Source organism: Schistocerca piceifrons, chromosome 2 (assembly GCF_021461385.2).
Source record: "Schistocerca piceifrons isolate TAMUIC-IGC-003096 chromosome 2, iqSchPice1.1, whole genome shotgun sequence".
NCBI lineage: Eukaryota > Metazoa > Arthropoda > Insecta > Orthoptera > Acrididae > Schistocerca > Schistocerca piceifrons.
Window position 1 is genome coordinate 266,729,972 of NC_060139.1, and position 23,040 is coordinate 266,753,011.

At 41.1% G+C, this 23,040-nt stretch overlaps 1 long non-coding RNA gene and 1 other non-coding gene across 2 annotated transcripts in view; one reads left to right on the plus strand and one right to left on the minus strand.

Annotated features, from left to right (window-relative positions):
• Positions 1-23,040, minus strand: part of LOC124777875 — a 201,556-nt gene that overhangs the window by 44,575 nt on the left and 133,941 nt on the right. The gene's annotated exons all lie outside the window — the stretch shown is intronic.
• Positions 6,489-6,570, plus strand: Trnas-aga. Its single transcript has one exon. It is a non-coding gene; the product is annotated as a tRNA-Ser (tRNA).

Consider the following 23,040-nt stretch of genomic DNA (forward strand, 5'->3'; position numbering starts at 1 on the left):
GCGCTCCTTAAAAGCAGTGAAGCTCACATAATACTCGGTAGGCCTACAGAAAGCTGGTTGAAACCGGAAATTTTGGGGAAAATTTAATTGTATATCGAAAGGATAGGCTAATAGGAAATGGAGGTGGTGTACTTGCCGCAGGAGACAAGAAACTCAGATCCACCAACATAGAAATTGAAGCTGCATGCGAGATTGTTTGGGCAAGAGGCTGAATGAAACGCGTTTGGATGCCAAGAGAGCAAGCTGTGGTCCCTCTAATGACTACCGTAGCAGAATATTGTCATATGGTCTTTCACAAAACCCAAAGAAATTCTGGTCGTGTGCAACGGCTGTTAGTGTCACCAAAGTTAGTGTCCAGTCCCTAGCGAATCAGAAACCAAAATATGAAGTGCTTAATTCCGTTTTCAAATGTTCCTTTACACAAAAAAGGATAATTGCCCCAATTTAATCCTCGTGCCGCTGAAACGATGACTGCAGTATGTATTAGCGTCAATGGTGTTGAGAAATATGTGAAATCGCTAAAATTGAACAAAGTTCCAGGGTCCGATGGAATCACTGTCAGATTCTATATTAAATTTGCGGCTGAGTTAGCCCCTCTTCTAACTATAATTTATCGTAGATTCCTCGAACGAAAAAGCCATACCCAGTTCCTGGAAAAAAGCGTAATTCACACTCGTGTACAAGAAAGATTAGACTAGATTCGATTAGATTCAGTTTCCGTTCCACAGACATAAAAAATGAGATGATTCTCGTGGGTGTAGAACATGTCATAAAGTACAACATAAAAACGTAAAACATTTGAATATAATACTTACTACTCTGATCATTTGTCTGGAGATAATCGAAATAGATAAATACAATGCAGTAAACTGGAACAGCTAATATTTACAGATTAACACAGAATGAAACACTGTTATGCAATATTAATAAATTTATCAAACACAAAAAGTCCTACTCTTGACTGTTGTGACCAAGTATTGTCAAAATTGAAATCTAACAGATATTTTTACTTAAGCTGGCTTAACAGTCTCTGTTAAGATATTCATCTATGGAGTAGGAGTGTAGGAGTGTGATTCACAAGACTACCGTTCAATATCCTTGACGTCAATTTGCTGTAGAATCTTAGACAATATTCTGAGTTCAAACATAATAAGGTATCTCGAACAGAATAACCTCCTCCACCCCAACTAGCATGCATTCCGAAAACATTGATCATGTAAAACCCACTCTCTCTTTTCTCACGTGACATACCGAAAGCTTTGGCTCAAAGAAGGCAGGTGGATGCAGTATTTCTTGATTTCCGAAAGCCATTGCACTCTACCACCTACGCTTGTTGTAAAAGTACGATAATATGGGTATCAAGTGAAATTAGTGACTGGATTGAAGACTTTTTGTTAGGGAGGACGCAGCATGTTACCTTGGATGGAGAGTCATCGTTAGATGGAGAAGTATCTTCAGGTGAGCGTCAGGGAAGTGTGTTGGGACCCTTGCTGTTCATGTTGTATATCGTTGACCATGGAGACATTGTTAATAGTAATCTCAGAGTTTTTGCAGATGATACAGTTATCTACAATGAAGTACTGTCTGAAAGAAGCTGCATAAATATTCAGCCATATCTTCATTAGATTTCAAAGTGGTGTAAAGATTGGAAATTTGCTTTAAGTGTTCAGAGATGTACAACTGTGCACTTCACAAAACGGTAAAACGTAGTATTCTATGACTACGATATCAATGAGTCACTGAAGGAATCGGCCGTCATACATCTACCTGTGTGTAACACTTTGTAGGGATATGAAATGGAATGATCACATAGGCTCACTCGTGGTAAAGCAGGTGGTACAGACTTCGGTTTGTTGGTAGAATCCTGGTCAAGTGCAATCAGTCTACAAAGGAGACTGCTTACTAATCACTCGTGCGACCGGTTCTAGAATATTGCTCGTGTGTGTGGGACCCGTACAAGACAGGACAAACGGGGGATACTGAACACATACATAGATGGGCAGCACGAATGGTCACAGGTTTGACTGATCCGTGGGGGAGTGTCCCAGGTATACTGAAGGAATTGGAGTGGAAGACTCTTGGAGACAGACGTAAACTATCCTTAGAAAGTCTACAGTTTTGTTGCTTTAGACGTTTTATTATCGCGTGCGTGTGGTATTTCCTCCAGCTACAGTTGTGGTGACTGATTCGGTACTTTAAATAATGTACCTATTGCAATGCCTACAAGTTTCCTAGAACGACGTTCACTGATTTGACTGAAGAGTAACTGCATTTTCTTGCGCAGATATACGATGTTTTTCCGCAAAATGTCAGGTCTTCTGCTGTTTACCATCCATTTTTTGATCTTAAAACAGCATTCTATAACAAATATCTGTAGGTTACAAGAGAAAAGTAAATGAACTCACCGGTAACGTACCATTTCATACCTCTCAGGATCCTTAGGAAACCTAAGAAAAGACAAATGTGGTGTCTTCTTCTTATTGCGCTGCAGACGCTCCCGTTTCTAAAATATATATAATTTCTACAAACCAATAAAAACAATCACGATTCGCATTCGCTTTCACACGATATCACTGAACAGTATAACTTGCTGGCCGCATGGCGCTCTCCTTTCCTCACAGAGACAAAGCTTAGTTACGAAGTTCACTGTAAAAAAAATAGGAATACCGCATTTTCGATTGTACGTGGTGAGAACTCGGACAGCCGGGTTCTTCAGCTGCTGGTGCAACAACTTCTAAAATCAATTACTTCTTCGCAAAAAATATTAATGAATATGTCTCACATATCTCAAGAAATTCTGCTTCCGTTGCTTCTATGAAACACGCACTTAAAAATGTAAAACATTGTCAGGACAAACACGCTTTATTAAAGCGCCATCATTAAGTCAAATCTTCGATATTCAAAATCACAGAGCTTTTAATACGTTTGTTCGCATGTCCATCTTCCGCAGCAGCTGTTACAATCAGTTATTATTGCTTTTCCGCCTTGAGCTTACTACAATTTAATTAAAGAGAATTACACCAGACGCGTTTCGCTTTTATTTATAAAGCGTTTTCCGTGGTTATTCTGCAAATTGGATACATAAGTTATTGCCGGTCGGAGTGACCGAGCGGTTCTAGGTGCTACAATCTGGAACCGCGCGACCGCTACGGTCGCAGGTTCGGTCCTGCCTCGGGCATGGATGTGTGTGATGTCCTTAGGTTAGTTAGATTTAAGTAGTTGTAAGTTCTAGGGGACTGGTGACCTCAGAAGTTAAGTCCCATAGTGCTCAGAGTCATTTGAACCATAAGTTTGTACATTGTTCGTTGTTTTATGTAAAAAAAAAGAAAGAAACTTGCACCCAACCTCCACATCTCTCGCACCTCTGCCTAACATACAAGAAGTTTTCACTAATTTACCCCCTCTCACTCTCCCTCTCTCTCTCTCTCTCTCTCTCTCTCTCTCTCTCTCTCATACTACACACACACACACACACACGCACGCACACACACGCACACACACAAAGTGTAGTTCCTCAGGTTGGCAATATTCACAACGTAAAACAGACCTAACACTGTTACTGTGCAGAGTGAGAAAACACCTAACTTCAGTTCAATTTACGAAGGTGAAGTGCAAATGATGCAGCGCAAGAAATACTGCAGAATGGCAAAAACTGCCAAGTGCATATCGAAGTCTTTCGGCGTCAACCGCTGCTAGCAAGGAGGCAAGAAGCAGTAGTTTCAATATGTAAAGGAAAACTATAAGTAACTTGCATACCAACTTCATAAACAAAATGCTGTCTTTTTAACCTAAAACAACCGAAAATGGAGAAGCGGCTGCCTCTAATTTGCAAAATAACCACGGAAAATGCTTTATAAATAAAAGCGAAACTCTTCTGGCGTTAACCTCGGCAGTTCAATTTACGAAGGTGAAATGCAAATGATGCAGCGCAAGAAATACTGCAGAATGGCAAAAACTGCCAAGTGCATATCGAAGTCTTTCGGCGTCAACCGCTGCTAGCAAGGAGGCAAGAAGCAGTAGTTTCAATATGTAAAGGAAAACTATAAGTAACTTGCATACCAACTTCATAAACAAAATGCAGCAAGCTCAACACGGAAAGCTAATAATAACTGGCTGAGCTCTTACATTACGAAAGATATAAACACAGAGGGTTGACCTGGTACTTCTCCGTAGTAGCTTTTTGTGGCGAAAACTACGTGTGTTACAGTTACGGGTTGTGGTTTGTAACAAGACAGAATCGGTTGGTCTGAATAGCAAAAGCGCAATTTATGAAATTTCCCTGCACTGGCTGCAACTGAGGAAACTTTTGCATACCATACCGTTTGTTACAATCATAGCTACAGTTCAATGGATTGCACAATAAATGTCATTAAAAACTCTGTGATGTTAAGTTCAGTTGTAAACGAGCCAAAGCTGAAGCCATCATTAATGTGTATGAACTCGTTGCTGTAAACTAATTCTTAAAGAAGGTACTGACCATGTAAACTTTGTAAGTTTATCCATTGATATCAGTAACCGCAAATCAACGAAGTTTCTTCCGGTATTAATTAAATATTTCATTTCAGAAATCGGGATGCATCAAAAACCACTGGAATTCATTTCTACTGAAACTGAAACTTCTGATCTAATATCTAAAAATGTGATGTCCGTTCTGCATGATCACTGCCTAGAATCAAAGTTTGTGTGTTTATCTGCTAACAATACGAGCAGTATTTTTGGCAGAGCAAACGGAAGTGGCAGAGGGAATGTTTTTGCTAAAATTACAAGCAATCTTTGGTAGATATTACCTTATAGGTAAGGTTGCGTGGCACATATAATCCGCAACAGTCTGGAAACAACATTTGGGAGGCTGTTCATTTATATAGAGAAAATCTTTGTAAAATTTACAAATATTTCAATATTTTTACCTTACGGGTGAAAAGACGCAAAGAGTTCTGTGATTTGGCGAATGCCAGTTACCGTCAATTGCTATGGTTGGCATTGCTTCCTGCTCTTGAAAGCATATTGAATTTATATCCTGATCTGAAATCATTTTTCTCTCGTAGTCGAATTATGATTATAATTTGCTCTTATAGTTAAGTGATATATTGTATGACGGTAGATTTTATTCCTGTGTTATGCATTCTATAATGTAGCACCTGAATATGTCGTTTCATTGGGGAAGCAGTTTTCACATTATAATTCACTTTGATTGATCAGTTTTAAAATGAAGCTACAATGGAGTGATACAGAATCAAGTATACTGCTGTTTCAGAAAGTAAGGAGTATAGAAACTGACAGTGCAGAACAGTCTGATGAATATTGTACTGTCAAAACGATTGTAGCTAAAAAAATTAAACTACTGGAATGATTCCAAGGATGAAGTGAGTAAGAGATGGGTTGGAGTCCTTAAAATGTTAAAGGAAAAATGCATAAAAGCAAAAGCCCTGCCTAAAATTGTGGAACATGCTCTGCGCATCCTGAGATCGAATGAAGCAACTGAGCGTTTGTTTTCAAAAATGGATCATTATTGCTCATGTGAAAAAAAAATGTTTCATAGATGGAACAACTGCCAATGCAATGATTGTCAGGTGTAATCCAAGCATTTTATATGCAGATATGTACGATCTGTTATGCAGTAAGTGTGTGTGATCTTCACTGAGGTGAAAAATAGAAATCAAATTCTGTTAATACGAAGAATTTGTAAGTGCACTTCATTCTGTATTCTAATAAATATTGCACTGATGGAAAGTGTATTTATTCAGATTCAAGTTTCCGTCATTCTAATGTTCTGTGAACACAAAATTTCAGAAATTATTGATCAGTTGATCACCGCCATTTCAGGTGTGCCGTGTGTTCATGTAGAAAAAACGGTAGATTTACTGAAACAGAAGTAGTGTCACAGACTCAAAGCGAATAGCGTCGTACCGGTACAACGAAGAAAAGCTGCAGAAATGATGATGAAGGATAAGGAGACTTTTCTCATCTTGTTGGTCCTTATGATGGCTGTTGTCATGTTACTGCTATCAGTCAAATCTATCATTTATTGTTACATTGTAACAACTATGACACACTTTTATAGGTGACACATCATTTTGTTAATCTAGACAGTCGTTTCAGTCTTCTTTCCTTCTTCTTTTTTGCAATCATACCTGTTACGTCAGTGAATTTCAGTTAAGATGGAGAGCTTGAAAATCTTCGGTAAATTGATTATTTTACATTCAAAGTCTAAATGACACATTTCATATTAAAATGAACGTATTTTATAACGATTTCGAGATATGGTGTACGAAATTGGTTTCAAAAAGTAGCCTACGCGAGTGCACCCTGCGATCATCTTTATGCGCCCGGCACCGTCAGAGCGACGCTCGCCGTCATTACAGTGGGCGCAAACTGATAAACGTTTCAGAATAGTAACCCCCCTCCCACTATAATAACAACAAAAAAATTAAGTCGAAGTCTGCTATGGACTCAGCGGCTACACCCCAGGACGCCACAGTAAGCCCGCAGCAGTCGTGGCCGAGTGGTTAAGGCGTCTGACTAGAAATCAGATTCCCTCTGGGAGCGTAGGTTCGAGTCCTACCGACTGCGAAAATTTTATTTCGTGTATAGTCATTGCAATCATTAATAGTGTTTCTTATTAATAGTACAGTTACATTTAACTCATATTTGAACATAATTAAGTGTGTTATAATGAAAACCTGCTACCACCCTCGACAACTTCTCGACTGCTTCACACATTTCGACCGACATCAGAGGCGGTTAAATCGTCAATATTCCACACTCGGTGAACTCCGTCCAAAATTATTATCTCAGTAAAAGTTTTATAATGAAAGACATCCTAAAAGAAAGTTCGTAAAATGGCCACGGCTCTCAAAGGGATAACAATTTCTCATAAATGATAACTGCGATTGCCACAGGGCAAATGGGAATTCGTGGGGGACAATTTAACGATGAAAATAACGCCAGGTGGTGCCAGATCGACTTGGTACACAGTGTGGAATACCCGGACAATAACGACGAACTCCAGGTTTTACTCCATCTAATTAAACGATAAGCGGCACATGGAAATTGTAATTTGGAGTACGCAGTCGAATGTCGTTTTGAGAGCCCAGAATTTGTCGCGATATGGGACACAGAAAAGGGCCATGATTAGATTGATAAGTAGACCGTACATACACAGTATACACGCCCGTAACGGCATGGAACACGAATGGAAACCGTTTCCAAAGGCAAAGCGACGCGCAACTACGTGACTCAAGGCGCACACAATCAACCATTTTTGGACTTAAATTAACGCACCACGAGAAAGTAACTAGTCATTCAAAATACAGTATTACATACGCAAAATTTCTCAAGATTCCAGTTTGTAGAGTTTATGACAATATTAGGACATAACAGCTTATGGTAAAGTAACCGCGAAAATTTAAATCTGTGCAGTGTTTTAATGAGTTTATTATTAGACATGGTAAAAGTGGTAACATTCATCAGTGACGAAATCGGCTTGTTCTTCCCCTGAAACTAAACACCCGTTATTCTTGCCACAAGTGTCCAAAAATCAAACATTCAATGTGATCCATGCATTTACCGCATCTCTGAACTGTACTACATGCAATATCGTCATTAAAAGAATGAATTAATTTAAGCCCATGAGGTTAGCTTTGTTTGATTCTCAAAATATTTGTTACTTTTGTGGCTGTTCTGTGAAATAAAATATTGTAACTAAAAAAATACTGCGAATATTTTACTCGTGTAGTATTATTGCAATGCTTCCACAATATACTAATTAAGAATCAATCGCTCCAGTAGTGATGTAGATGAACGAGGGTAAGAAAGCTGGGAATCAAATGCTTGATATCATTTGTAGTTCGATCTTTGACCGCCCAGGCACCAAGATACTCGCTTAGTATTCGTAAAAAGGGATAAAACTGGAACCACGAACAACGAGTTGTATGGAATTGTTAAATCTATGTTACCAGCAATGTCATGTGTTCATTAATTTACTTCGCTGTTTTCCCACAGTTAATTCAGGCGAAAATAATAATCTTCTTCTTCTTCTTCCGTCATGCATTAGGCTTTCCCTCAGCCTGTTGCAGCTACACCTGGTCCATCGTTTTGCATGTCTTCCAATGCATCTTTTAACTTGCGGAGTATATCGCCAAAAATGTGGTGGTAATCTTGATTTGTCCATTCGTAACAAAAGGGATATCTGTTTTTGTTAGTATTCGTCAACCTTTCTGTTTATATCGAAAAATTTTTATTGCTTCCTGATAACTGTATTTCTTTTGTAGTCTAGCTTGGTGTATCCTGCTATGTACCTGAGGATTTTCATTTCACTGGCTTGCAATCTTATTTTATCTTTCTTTTTCATTACTCAAGATTCACTTTCACGTTGTAATGTTGATACCGATGTAACTTTATAAAATTTTAGATATGTTTCTGTTCTTACTCTACGTTGGAGGACTGTTCTGATTGCCATTTAAGTAGTTAAATTTCTCAATTTTGTCTTTTTGATCTAGGCCTTCCCTGTACGACAGAATGGTTCCTAGAAATTTGAATCTATATGCTTGCTCTATAACCTTGTTGCCTATAATTACTTTTGTTCTTACTGGATTTTTTCCACAGAAAGCCATGGTTTTTGGTTTTTGTATTGCTGCTGACATATTATATATCCGGCATGTTTGGTTAAAAAGCAGTGGAGAGAGGCTGCAACCTTTCGAACTCCTAAGTTAATAACATTTGTTGTTTCTTCATTATCCCCAATTATTTGAATTCTTGTCTTGGCATAGATCTTTTGAACTACCTGTACAATGTGTATTGGTATACCTCTTCTTATTAAAATTTCCCACAATAGCTGTCTATTTACTTTATCAAAAGCTTTTACATAATCGACGAAAAGGATGTGTTTCTTTATTGGATTTCTTATGTTTTTCTATAATTTGCTGTAGCGTAAATATGTTGTCTGTACAGCTTCTCCCCTTTCTGAATCCATTTTGTTCTTCTGACAGTAGGCACTCCATTGTGGGTTTTAGTCTTTCCGTTATTATTCTAGCATCGATCTTATACGCTGTATTTAATAGTCATATGCCTTATATTTTCGGGTTGTGATCTGTCTTCTTTTTTGAATATTGGTTTTATAAGTGAGAGCTTCCATTCCTTTGGTATTTCCTTTGTTACCCGGCAAAGACTCAAAAATCTGACGAACCTTTTTTTAAATGCTACTGAAGAGTATTTTATTAGTTCGCTGTTAATAGCATCACTTCCTACTGCTTTCAGGTTCTCTGTATATCTGAGAGCATGTTCTAGTTCTTGTAATTCAAGATGATCTGGATTTGTTTCAAGATATTTATCATTTCCTGTGTTCACCTCATCAGCACACATTTCGTTGTAATAGTGCAGCCAGTCTTTCTTCTTTATTACACTGATATCTGCCACATCCTTTTCGGTGTTATTCAAATGTCTTACCATTTTATATGCAAGTGTTTGCCTCCCATGGACATCGTTTTCGATCCTGGCAATAAAGTTATCCCTACCGTCTTGACGGAGCATCCTGCTTAGTTTATTCGCGTCTGCTGCCTGCTTCTTGTAAGCTTCATTATTCTCCTGAATTGGGTGTTGTAGATATTTGTTATCAGTTTTCTCTTTATTTCAACAGCCTCCTCAATTTCTTTTGTCCAAATCATGTGGCCTTTTTTCTTCTTCCTGTGTTTCGTTTACCTAAAGCTTCACTGGCTGCACTTCCTGTATGTTCTTAATCTGTTCCCACTCATTTTCAATACTCTGATTCTGGAACTGTGCCCATTATTGTGTCTAAGCGTCTTTGATAAAGATTTTTGATTGACTCTTGTTCTAGTAAGTAGACGTTATATACCTCCCTTGGTTGTTCTGGGGATTTTTTACGCGTTTTATGCCATCACTGCTTTAGGCCAGTTTTTGCTTGTAGCAAGAAGTGGTCTGTGTTAATGTCGTATCCTCTATATAAATGCACATCCTAAACAGAACAGCTGTTTTTTTTTTGTTTGATATGAAGTCAATTATGGTTCTAAATCCTTTTATTTCAATTATAAATCCATGAAATTTTCTTCACGTTGCGAATCTTGTTTGACTCTGAAAATTGTTGTGCACTTGTAGTGATAAAACCTTTGCTTATACTTATTTCGTCCCAACGCAGACCGCTGCGACGCCTTAGCATTTTCGACTTTTAGATCGTATCCACTCTTCCAGTAAGCGGCACCAGAGGCACAAAAGGAGGACATGAGAGTTTATCTTACGAAACTCCGCCCCGCCATATTCGGAGCCACCCCCTCTCGAGGACTACGTAGGAGCACAAAGCCACTCCACTCCGAATCGAACAGAACCTGAGGCAACACACTAAAGTGCTTCGCCCAGCCGCTGATGCACACACAAAGGACGAGCGCCCACATAATACAGCAAATGACAGCGTTAATGGAAAATATACTCACGCACAAAGTGAGTTCGATGTCGAATGGAATAAAGAATACTGACTTTATTGAGACTTGCCGAATTGACCATTCACAAGGCTACACTTTTAACATCACTGACCATAAACTCACGAAGCCAGCACATTTTGGAACTAGGTATTTGGAAAAGTTGCGACTATGGTTATTCTTTGCTTTATTGAGTCAACACTCGTTGTCCAATAACTGAGTGAGACGGCGCACCACTAAGACGGGACACCCGCATTCGGGAGATCGGCGATTCACAATTGAAAGGAGTATACTGGGCACACTTGTATGTGGCACCAGAATAAGATAAGAATATTAATAAATTAAAATGAAACTAGTGTACTATACACAATTAATGTCTCTGATAGGCTCGATAATGTGGATCGCTGACTGCGCGACCACAGTCAAAGCTACTGTGCTGCTTTGTTGGAGTAAGAGAGTGCTGAGGGCACAGTTGTAGGCAGCTGTCTGTGAGGGAAGGACGATGGAGCAGGCAGTTTCTGTAGTGTGCAGTGTGAAGCCACCAAGAGATAGATTCATGTAAGTATGTCAATATTGTTGAAACTGGAAGCAGAGGTCTTCAGGCAAATAAGGTAAAGATTTAAATAATTTTGATTTCTGTTTTTTGCCAACGCGTTAGTATAGATGAGTTGGCTGATAACTTGTTAACTGTTGGGTAACCCCAGAATGTACGTAAACTGTTTTGAGGAAAAGACTAGTAAGGTATTTCATTTTTGTAGTGCTTTTAAGATTTGTTAACAAGGCTGTGTGTAATTTGATGATTTGCATTTATCTTGGATTAAGGAAATTAGATAATACTTACTGTTTAAATCTCATTGTTTGTGAATCAGTTGTGAATAATGTAACTTCAATTGGCAGATGCTTTTGAAAAGACAAACTTAACTTGCAATATACTTTTGCTAAAAAAGTGAGTGTTTGTAATTCACCATAATCATTATCGCCTCCCTGTCAGGACATATTTTTTAAAGAAGTTGGATTTTCTTAAAGTTCTCGTTTATTAGCCAAATGAATTTCATGTGCATTTCAAGTATTATGGCCAGCATTGCACACTGCTGAGCTTGTAGCTAGAATATTTATGTTTTTTTATGAGAGACCAGAATATATCGCGTTACTCCGTTGCTGCTTAAGAGTTAAGACAATTTAATTTATTTGCTATGTGCACAGGGGTCCAAGTTATCAGGTTTGAACAGCGCCAGATGATTCAATGCCTAAGGGGCTGAATGTATTTTGCAGTGACTGTATTTCTTTATTGGTATTTGGAGTTGCATTGCCCAATCGATTCGTAAAGTTTTCCTAGAGTAAGCAAGATTCGTAAAGTTTTGCAAGAGCAAGCACACCACTTGCACTTACAACACGAAACACGACAATTCCAGTTCCATACTCATTCCTAAAATCAGGTATGCATTCAACGTGATCGTGAACTTTATTATAAAGTTATCTTTTTTTAAAATAGTTACACAATCAGGTCTGGTAAATACACTGCGCAACACAATCAAAGAACCATTTTTTTTCGAATCCCCGTTACTGTCTCCCATTACGACACATGTTTGAAATTTCGCTCAAACCTGTCTGCAATCTTCCTCTGCAACGGTGCAAAAGCGTGGCGGCCTGTGACTTCGCCCTCGGGTTCGACGGCACTTCAAACAGCAAGGTGCCGACGCCGACCCATGTGGGAAAAGAAAAAACCAGAGCACAGAAATTTTTGTGATATGCAAGATGGGTTAACGACGTAACATTCGCACCAAATTTCGCCATAATTCTGCCGCTCGCTATTGTGGTCGTGTCACACGAGGGGAAGGTCGTCACACGCCCATTTGTCCACATTTCTGCTCTTCTTTTGACGCCTCTGCATGGTCAGAACCGCGATGCCCACCGTTGAAATCACGCGGTTTTCTTATGCGGGCCGAAGAAAACATTTCAGGCACGCCGCTGCCTAGAACCGACACGAGAACGCCTCACGATGTGCCTTAATTCCGTAGATTTATTTCCTCACCTATTCTTCTCAGTACTTCATTTCGTATCTTTACGTCTACATCCATACTCCGCAAGCCACATTACGGTGGTTTCATCAAAAATGGTGCGTCTGAGGTATGTCGGGAAGTCTTCATAAGACCTCTAATTTCCTTTTCTCGTTTCAATCATTTCGCGGCAAGAATGTACGAGAACTTTACCCGATTATTCCTGGAAAGTATGGTCTCGGAATATTAATGGTAAAGCTCTCTGTGATCAACAATGTATCTCTTGTAACGTCTGTCTCTAGAGTTTGATGGCGCTCACTAAACGAAACCTGTGACGAAAGGTGAAGTTATCTTCTGGTGAGGGTCCCACACTGGCGAGCAATACGCAAGAATCCGTCAGATTAGTGTTCTGTGAGCCACTTATTTCGTGGACGAATTACGCTTCCTTATGATGTTTCACATTGATTTCAGCCCGCTAGTTGTTTTTCGTACTAGTTTTATGTCGTATTTCCATATTAGGTATTCCCGACGGTTACACCTTGCTAATTCATTACGATTGCTGCTGTTCCCAGTGGTTTACGGCAAATACACTACTGGCCATTAAAATTGCTACACCACGAAGATGACGTGCTACAGACGCGAAATTTAACCGACAGGAAGAAGATGTTGTGATATGCAAATGATTAGCTTTTCAGAGCATTCACGCAAGGTTGACGCCGGTGGCGACACCTACAACGTGCTGACATCAGGAAAGTTTCCAACCGATTTCTCTTACACAAACAGCAGTTGACCGGCATTGCCTGGTAAAACGTTGTTCTGATGCCTCGTGTAAGGAGGACAAATGCGTACCTTCACGTTTCCGACTTTGATAAAGGTCAGATTGTAGCCTATCGTGATTGCGGTTTATCGTATCGCGACATTGCTGCTCGCGTTGGTCGAGATCCAATGACTGTTAGCAGAATATGGAATCAGTGGTTCAGGAGAGTAATACGGAACGCCGTGCTGGATGCCAACGGCCTCGTATCAATAGCAGTCTAGATGACAGGCATCTTATCCGCATCGTGCAGTCACGTCTCGATCCCTGAGTCAACAGATGGGGTCGTTTGCAAGACAACAACCATCTGCACGAACAGTTCGACGTTGTTTGCAGCAGCATGGACTATCAGCTCGGAGACCGTGGCTGCGGTTACCCTTGACGCTGCATCACAGACAGGAGCGCCTGCGGTTGTGTACTCAACGACGAACCTGGGTGCACGAATGGCAAAACGTCATTTTTAGGATGAATCCAGGTTCTGTTTACAGCATCTTGATGGTCGCATCCGTGTTTGGCGACATCGCGGTGAACGCACATTGGAAGCGTGTATTCGTCATCGCCATACTGGCGTATCACCCGGCGTGATGGTATGGGGTGCCATTGGTTACACGTCTCGGTCACCTCTTGTTCACATTGACGGCACTTTGAACAGTCGACGTTACATTTCAGATGTGTTACGACACGTGGCTCTACCCTTCATTCGATCCCTGCGAAACCCTACATTCCAGCAGGATAATGCACGACCGCATGTTGCAGGTCCTGTACGGGCCTTTCTGGATACAGAAAATGTTCGCTGCCCTGGCCAGCACATTCTCCAGATCTCTCACCAATTGAAAACGTCTGGTCAATGGTGGCCGAGCAACTGGCTCGTCACAATACGCCAGTCACTACTCTTGATGAACTGTGGTATCGTGCTGAAGCTGCATGGGGGCAGCTGTACCTGTACACGCCATCCAAGCTCTGTTTGACTCAATGCCCAGGCGTATCAACGCCGTTATTACGACCAGAGGTAGTTGTTCTGAGTACTGATTTCTCAGGATCTATGCACCCAAACTGTGTGAAAATGTAATCACATGTCAGTTTATGCGCAATGCACTATATTTACTTGCGTTCAATGTCAACTGCCAGTCCTTGCATAATCGTCGATCCTCAGCAGATCTTCCTGCATTCAGCTGAAGTCTTCTAGACCACCAACCTCCGCGTAAACAACAACATCGTCTGTGATTCGACTCCGGAGCTGCCCAGTTTAATCATTATAAGATTTATATTTACACTGTAAACAGTAAGTTCCGTGTAACACTCCCTTGGGCTAGTCTCAAAATTTCTTTTACACTTGTCAATTTCCTCTCTTTGAGAAGTAAGTTTTGTGTTGAATTCTATCTGGTAACGTCTGAGTCACACAGCTGGTCCGAAACTAATCTCGAACTTCCTTCGCTAAAAGACAGAGCTTAATCGTATCGAATGTCTTCTAGAAATCAAGAAATATGGCATCAACCTGAGCGCCTTTGTCATCCCCACTTTGGGTCTCTCAGACTTACGGGGTGAGGTGCCTACATAATTTTTAATTTTTTTTAACAGCGCTACATTTTACACGCCTCCGGTTTCTTTTAGTTTCCGATGGGCCATTTTCCACACAATTATTTGTTCCAGACGTACACTTCTGTAACTTTATCCTCATTTCTGTATGAATAACCAAAGAATTCCTTTTCTGTTACTCTTATTTAGTTTACAATTTTGATCCTGATAAAATAGTTATTCTCCTACTATGCATCATCTTCTTCATTCCTTAATAAGTTTCATCAACTTTGGAGGCATTTTCATTGGTGCTATAATAGGCCTGTCCCAAAAAGTTTCGACACTGGATTAATAAAAAATAAAGAAAAGTTAAGATGGTGGTTTTAATGCCTCAGCTATTCTACATAAGTCTCCACCCACATGAGCACAACGCACAGAACGTTCATACAATCGTGCGAAAATGTCAGAAAAGACCTTCTTTGGGATGTTGTTCAACTCGCGCGTCACAGTCGCACTTTCTTTGGGCATGGAAAATCACTAGAAACCCATTCTGCAGTTTGTCGTTTCGTGGTAGGTTCTTATTGAAACCACCCGTGATGATTTTTTTTTCTGAAACACAATTGCCCGCATTTTAATGTCAGCCAAGACGCAGCACGTCTCTCATGTCGTTGCTTTCTCTTCTGGAGTGAAGGCACGATGAGCAAACCTGTTGTTGTTGTGGTCTTCAGTCCTGAGACTGGTTTGATGCAGCTCTCCATGCTACTCTATCCTGTGCAAGCTTCTTCATCTCCCAGTACCTACTGCAGCCTACATCCTTCTGAATCTGCTTAGTGTATTCATCTCTTGGTCTCCCTCTACGATTTTTACCCTCCACGTGGCCCTCCAATGCTAAATTCGTGATCCCTTGATGCCTCAGAACATGTCCTACCAACCGATCCCTTCTTCTAGTCAAGTTGTGCCACAAGCTCCTCTTCTCCCCAATTATATTCAACACCTCCTCATTGGTTATGTGGTCTACCCATCTAATCTTCAGCATTCTTCTGTAGCACCACACTTCGAAAGCTTCTATTCTCTTCTTGTCTAAGCTATTTATCGTCCACGTTTCACTTCCATACATGGCTACACTCCATAAAAATACTTTCAGTAACGACTTCCTGACATTTAAATCTATACTCGATGTTAACAAATTTTTCTTCTTCAGAGACGCTTTCCTTGCCATTGCCAGTCTACATTTAATATCCTCTCTACTTCGACCATCATCAGTTATTTTGCTCCCCAAATAGCAAAACTCCTTTACTACTTTAAGTGTCTCATTTCCTAATCTAATTCCCTCAGCACCACCCGACTTAATTCGACTACACTCCATTATCCTCGTTTTGCTTTTGTTGATGTTCATCTTATACCCTCCTTTCAAGACACTGTCCATTCAGTTCAACTGCTCTTCCAAGTCCTTTGCTGTCTCTGACAGAATTACAAGCAAACTTAGCACACACTTTTCTCTTCTTCATAACATTCTGCGGAATGTCTTGAAGACTATATTTCGAGATCTCACTTCATTACGATTTATGACAGAACAACGTTGACATACTCTGGCCGCATGTCCACTACTTCACATTCCCTGCCCAAAACTGACTAGTCGACTGCAAATCTGCTGTCTACAGTTGTTAGTTCAAGTTGTCACAGTAGTTACTCAGCTGACGACGCTTATACGCCAGCAATAAAGTGAATCTCCTGACTTCTTGGACGGATGGGGAAACGTGAAAAAAAGTTTATGACGTTATGGTAAAAACACATAACGCAGTTTCTTTAAAAATCGTATGAAAGACGCCATTCCGCAAACCGCGTTGACACCCGAGTTGCGTCAATGTGGAACAGTTATCAACACATCAAAATGCCAAAATCTCGATGCCCACCCGAGACTTTTATCTCCTTGCCATAACTTTGGTACCAAGCGAGATGGCGCAGTGGTTAGCACACTGGACTCGCATCCGGGAGGACGACGGTTCAATCTCGCGTCCGGCCATCCTAATTTAGGTTTTCCGTGATTTCATTGAATCGCTCCAGGCAAATGACGGGATGGTTCCTTTGAAAGGGCACGGCCGACTTCCTTTCCCATCTTTCCCTAATCCGATGAGACCGATGACCTCGCTGTTTGGGCTCTTCCCCCAAACAACCCAACCCTAACTTTGGTCGTGCTTACAGTGCAACCTTCAGATGTATCCAGCACGCTAGTCCGTTCTTAAATTCGCTGTCGGGGCTTTGTCAACATTCTGCACTAGCGGGGCCTTTGTCAGACTTAACCGAGGCCGTGATACCTGCTTCGTTCGAGTGGGCTGGCATTTAAGTCGTTGATGCTCACAATAAAATTCAAACTTCCGCCTATTTATGTTGCATTACGAAACAGTATAATAATTTGTCATCATTATGTCTGTTATGGCTAGTCGGATGAACAATAAACATACAGCTAAAACGTTTTATGGCCGCCCTGTAAGTTTTTACAAAAATTATGAATGAAAGACTTTTGTGTAGTTTCTTTTATTGTTTCACAAAATATGGGTCGTTAAAATTTATATTCGTCTGAATGCTTTAGAACCAGTTCTGGAAACAACTGTTCCAGACGTTGGTTTCTCAAGAACATGGTTCTTTAGGTGACTAAAGTCGCTGTCGACGCATTTTTTGTTTGACATAAAAGAACAAAATGAAAGCGCGCATTGGGCGCATATGGGAGATGAGACATTAATTCGATGTTTATTCGGTGTTTTGACGTGCTGTTTAATAGCCGGTGTCGTCGTGATAAAGAACGATGCGACGATTTTGGTTATTTTTTGTGATGTCATCGACGATCTGTGGCAAACAAATTATTGAAAATCATGTAAGCTCTCCTCCTACAGTTTGAAGAGATCTGACGATGTTCGTTATGGTTGGCTTAGAGACTTACAGCTGCCACGATCGCACAAAAGATTCAACTATTGCCTAACTGTACTTAGCATAATTACAATTACTTAATACAAAATTAATGTAAATGATGATAAGATTCCTCTGGAATAAAAGCTGATGTCCTTTAACTCATTCATCTTCAAAAAATGGAAAACACGCGCCACTGTATCACACTCATTTCATCGATGATGTTGAAAAAATTTTAAAAGTTATTCACTCCAAAAACGCCACGAGTGATTTGACCTTCCTGTTTCAACGAAATATTCTCGTCGTCCAAATATTGGCATCATACAATAGCGAACTCCAGACGAAACAATTTCCTTAATCCCATTCTTATACCTGCGCAGAAAATCCCGCTCTTCTTAGAGAATTTCAATTTTGGCATTGCTAATTTCGATTTATTGTCCCTGCTGCAACTCCAGTTGCTTCCTGTTATACTTCAGAGGCAGTTCCTTGCACATATTCCAGTTTCTCTTCATTCAGCATTACTGTTATATTCCCCCTTTTATCATTATTAGTGTTTTCTTACACCATATTCTTCGGCCATAGCTGCTACCCTCTTTCTCAATGAACAGATGTTGAAGGGAGTAAATGAAGCGACAATAAACTTGACTTACTCCTTTCTGTAACACTATACAATCGATTATGTATTGTATTAGTATTGCCTGACCCTTTTCGTACACATACAGCAGGTTTATAAGGAATCTTCTCAATCCAAACGTTTTTCCTTGACTATAGTCGCAGGCTTTGTCGCTGTAAAAAGCTTCCTCTGTGTCTTGCAAAACACGTGTACAAGACCTTTCCCTTCTCATCAATTTCCTTGAAATGTGTAAGAGCCCTACTGCATTTTTTCAAAAGCCGAATACAGCTCGTCAACAAAGTTCCTTTTAATTTTGTTTCCAGTCTTAAAACTATACTGGAAGCATGAGAAACGAGGCTGATCGTTCTGTGCTTAAAAAAGTTTCTGACGCCCTCTTCCTTCGCTATTTGGATTCTTACGTTAGTCAAAACACCCCTGGCAATTTTCCAGGGTCATATAACCTGACAAAAAAAACTGCAACACCGAGAAGGAGTTGCGCGACATAAACGAAAGTTTCTACATTTGAAAGATGATGTCCATTCAGCTTCCGCGCCAGTCGCATAAGAGTGGCACTGGTAGCGCCACAATTAGGATGAAAATCAGGTTTGCTTTAAATACACACTGTGACGGTCGTGTGCGTTAATTACCCTAGGGATTGGACGTCATGAATTGATATTAGTCAAGAATGCCTTCAAGGTGACAAAAATGCCATTATCAACACCTCACTGAGTTTGAAAGTGGCCGTGTATTAGGGCTAGGAGAAGTTCTATGTTGCTTCTGCGATACTGTAGAGAGAATTGGCAGGAATGTAGCATCTATACAAGACTGCTGACAGTGGTGGTCAGAGAATGTTCGGTAGCAAGAAGACCGGCCTTCCGACGGCTACGTGTCACTACCGAAAGGGAAGACCATCTGTTCGGCATATGGGGCTGGCAATTTGAGCAGTAGTTGGCACGACAGTGACACAACGAAATTTTACAAATCGGTTACTTCAAGGCCAGCTACAAGACAGATGTCCTGTAGCAGGAATTCGACTTACCCCAAACCACCGCCCTTTGTGACTTTAGTGGTGTCAAACCAGAGCTCATTGGGGAGTAGGGTGAAGGTCTGTTGTTTTTTCTGATAGAAGGTAGTCCTGCTTCTGTACCAGTGATGGCAGTGTGTTGGTTTGGAGGAGGCTGCAAACAACCCGTCTGCGTGCTAGACACACTGGTGTGCGATTTCAAATGACAGCAGGACCACTCTTGATGATATCCCACGCACCGTGATTGCAAATTTGTACGTCAATCAGTTGATTCGACCTGTTGTGCTGCCACTCATGGACAGCATTCCAGGGGATGTTTTCCACCAGGATAACGCTCGCCCACATACCGCTGTTGTAACCCAACATGCTGTACCTAATGTCGACCTGTTGCCTTGGCCTGCTAGATCACCAGATCTGTTCAAAAATGGTTCAAATGGCTCTAAGCACTATGGGACTTAACATCTGAGGTCATCAGTCCCCTAGACTAGAACTACTTAAACCTAACTAACCTAAGGACATCACACACATCCATGCCCGAGGTAGGATTCGAACCTGCGACCGAAGAAGCCACGTGGTTCCGGAATGAAGCGCCTAGAACCACTCGACCACAGCGGCTGGCACCAGATCTGTTTCCAATCGAGGACATATGGGACATCATCGGACCACAACTCCAGCGTCATCCGCAAGCAGCATTAACAGTTCCTGTATTGTCCGACCACGTGCAATAGGCACAGAACGCCATCCCACAACTAATATACGGCTCCTGTATAACGGAACACATGCACGTTTGCAAACTTGCATTCAACGTTTTGATGTACAGACATTTCACATTTACAATGGCTCATTTTTGCGGTAACATTAACTTGTGACCTTGCAATGTTAATCACTTAAATATGTTCCAAACAAGTGTATTTCCGAAATTTCATTACTCCGCATTGATTACGTTTTCGTGTTGCGATTTTTCTCCCGTCAGTGTATGCTGCCGTATTACCGCACGTGTGCGCAACACAGAGCCTGGAAGTCAGGGTACGCCTACCCCCCCCCCCCCCCCTCTCTCTCTCTCTCTCTCTCTCTCTCTCTCTCTCTCTCTCTCTCTCTCACACACACACACACACACACACACACACACACACATACAATGTGTAGCCAACAGCACCAGCACCGCCCGCTCGTTTTCCACTTCACTGCACTGCACCGCTGCGGCCTTTTAAACGAGCCGTTTATTTCTCCGTGCAAGGCAGTCTTTTTGTTGCCGGCTGGACTGCGCTCGCTGAACACATTTTCGGTGCCCGTAGCGCCTCGTTACTCTGTTAATGACCCCTGATTGCCGAGCGTTTTATTTCAGTCGAACCTGATTAAGTATGAAAAATGCTCTCAATTTACTGTCGATGTTCACCTTACATGCATTTCGGCATCCTTTGAGCTACCCTTAGGTTCGAAACAGCCGGAACCGAAGCATACTCTCCATTAATTATTTGTACTTTCTGCTACCAGTCGCACTTATTTACTTTAGGTTTAATGTAACATATTGCAACGCGTTTAAAGCACTTTTTCTCATTATCAGGCGTTTATCCATACAGAAATACAGGGTGTTTCAAAAAGAATGTATGTATTACAAAGTATTATTTTGTCCAAACTATCGATAGCTGCGCCTCGGCTCGACTACTGGAGAAACGAATACATAGTCTAGTTTACATTAATAGCCGCTAGATGTCAGTTGTCTTCTGTTTTCTTTGGTAACAGTCCTATGTTTAAAATCGCTACTCCTCAGCAGAAATCATTTTGTGTTCTCGAGTTTGCGAAGTGCAATTCCGTCATTACAGTGCAAAGACCTTTCAGGTCGAGGTACCAAATTGATCCTCCGAATGGGTGGAACATTCGCAGATGGTATTGACAGTTTCTAGATACAGGATGCGTATGTAAAGGAAAGAGTCCTGGCCGCCCTCGTGTTCCTGAAGAAAATGTTGCACTAATTCAAATAGCTTTCCAACGTAGTTCTTCAAAATCAACTCGTCGTGCCAGTTGGGAGTTACAACTGCCTACAACAACAATTTGACGTGTTTTGAGACATCGGTTGGTTATGAAGTCGTACAAGTTACAGCTGTTACAAGCTCTGCCTCCTGATGACAAACGCAAACGTGTGGCACTTAGCGATATTCTTGATGCTATTGACAATGATAACTCTTTCGCACAACGCATTGTGTTCAGTGATGAACCGACTTTCCATGTTAGTGGTCGGGTTAATAAACACAATGTTCGAATTTGGGGCCTATAGAACCCACAAGCAGCCATTGAACGTGTACGAGATTCGCCCAAAGTCAATGTGTTTTGTGCGATATCCCGATCATCTGTTTACGGCCCATTCTTCTTTAACGGAAACACGGTTAACGGTCAGCAACCGAGCGAGGTGGCGCAGTGGTTAGACACTGGACTCGCATTCGGGAGGACGACGGTTCAATCCCGCGTCCGGCCATCCTGATTTAGGTTTTCCGTGATTTCCCTACATCGCTCCAGGCAAATGCCGGGATGGTTCCTTTCAAAGGGCACGGCCGATTTCCTTCCCTAATCCGATGAGACCGATGACCCCGCTGTCTGGTCTCCTTCCCCGACACAACCAACCAACCAACCAACCAACCAACGGTCAGCAGTATCTCGCTATGTTACAAAACTCGTTGTTTCCGAGGGGGGCACCTCCTCACTGGAGTCGCCAAGTGCGCAAATATCTGAATGAAACACTACTGAACCATTGGATTGGTCGTCAAGGAGCTGGCGACGTAGCATGTCTCAACTGGGCTCCACGGTCACCGGATTTAACACCCTCTGACTTCTTCCTGCGAGGTTTCGTTAAAGACAACGTTCATGTACCACCACTCCCACAGAACCTTGAAGGTTTGAAGAAACGGATCCGTACTGCCATAACATCAGTGACGAAGGACATGCTCGTCCGGGTATGGGAGGAATTTTTAGTATCGATGTGATATTGTTCGTGTCGCTGATGGCGCACATATTGAACACCTGTAATCTGAACTTGAGAGGTTCGTAAATATGTGTGTAAAGTTTCATATTCGTATGTCTCAAAGTTTAATAAATACATGCATTCGAAATACGTATATTCTATTTGAAACACCCTGTATGTTAGTTACAGGTAAATTGTCTGCAAATGGGGTGTCACTAAATTTTGAGGAAACACAGTACATACAATTCTGTACAGTAAATTGCGTAACACCATTGATAAATATGGTCTTTGAACAGAAGTTTGTTGCTAAGGCAGAATATTCAAAATGTCTAGGTGTGTGCATTGATGAGAAATTGGATCGGAAGAAATACTCGTACATCGATGAGCTGCTGAAGCGGTTAGGGTCATTGCAAATTTTGGTTGCAAACATATCAGTAAATTAGCCTATTATGTCTATTTTCATTCACTGCTTTCTTACTGCATCATATTTTGGGGTAATTCGTCACTAAGAGAGAAAGTATTCGCTGCACAAAAGCGTGTGATCAGAATAATAGCTGGAGCCCACCCAAGACCATCTGGCAAACATTTACATAAGGAACTCGGGATATTCACAGTACCTTCGCAATACGTATATTCACTTATGAAATTTGTTGTTAATAACCCATCCCAATTCAAAAATAACAGCGAAGTGCATACATACAACACCAGAAGAAAGCCACACACTGACCGAATACCAGGAAAGAAGAGGCTATAATGGTTTGGCCACACCCTTCGAGCTGATGGATCCTTC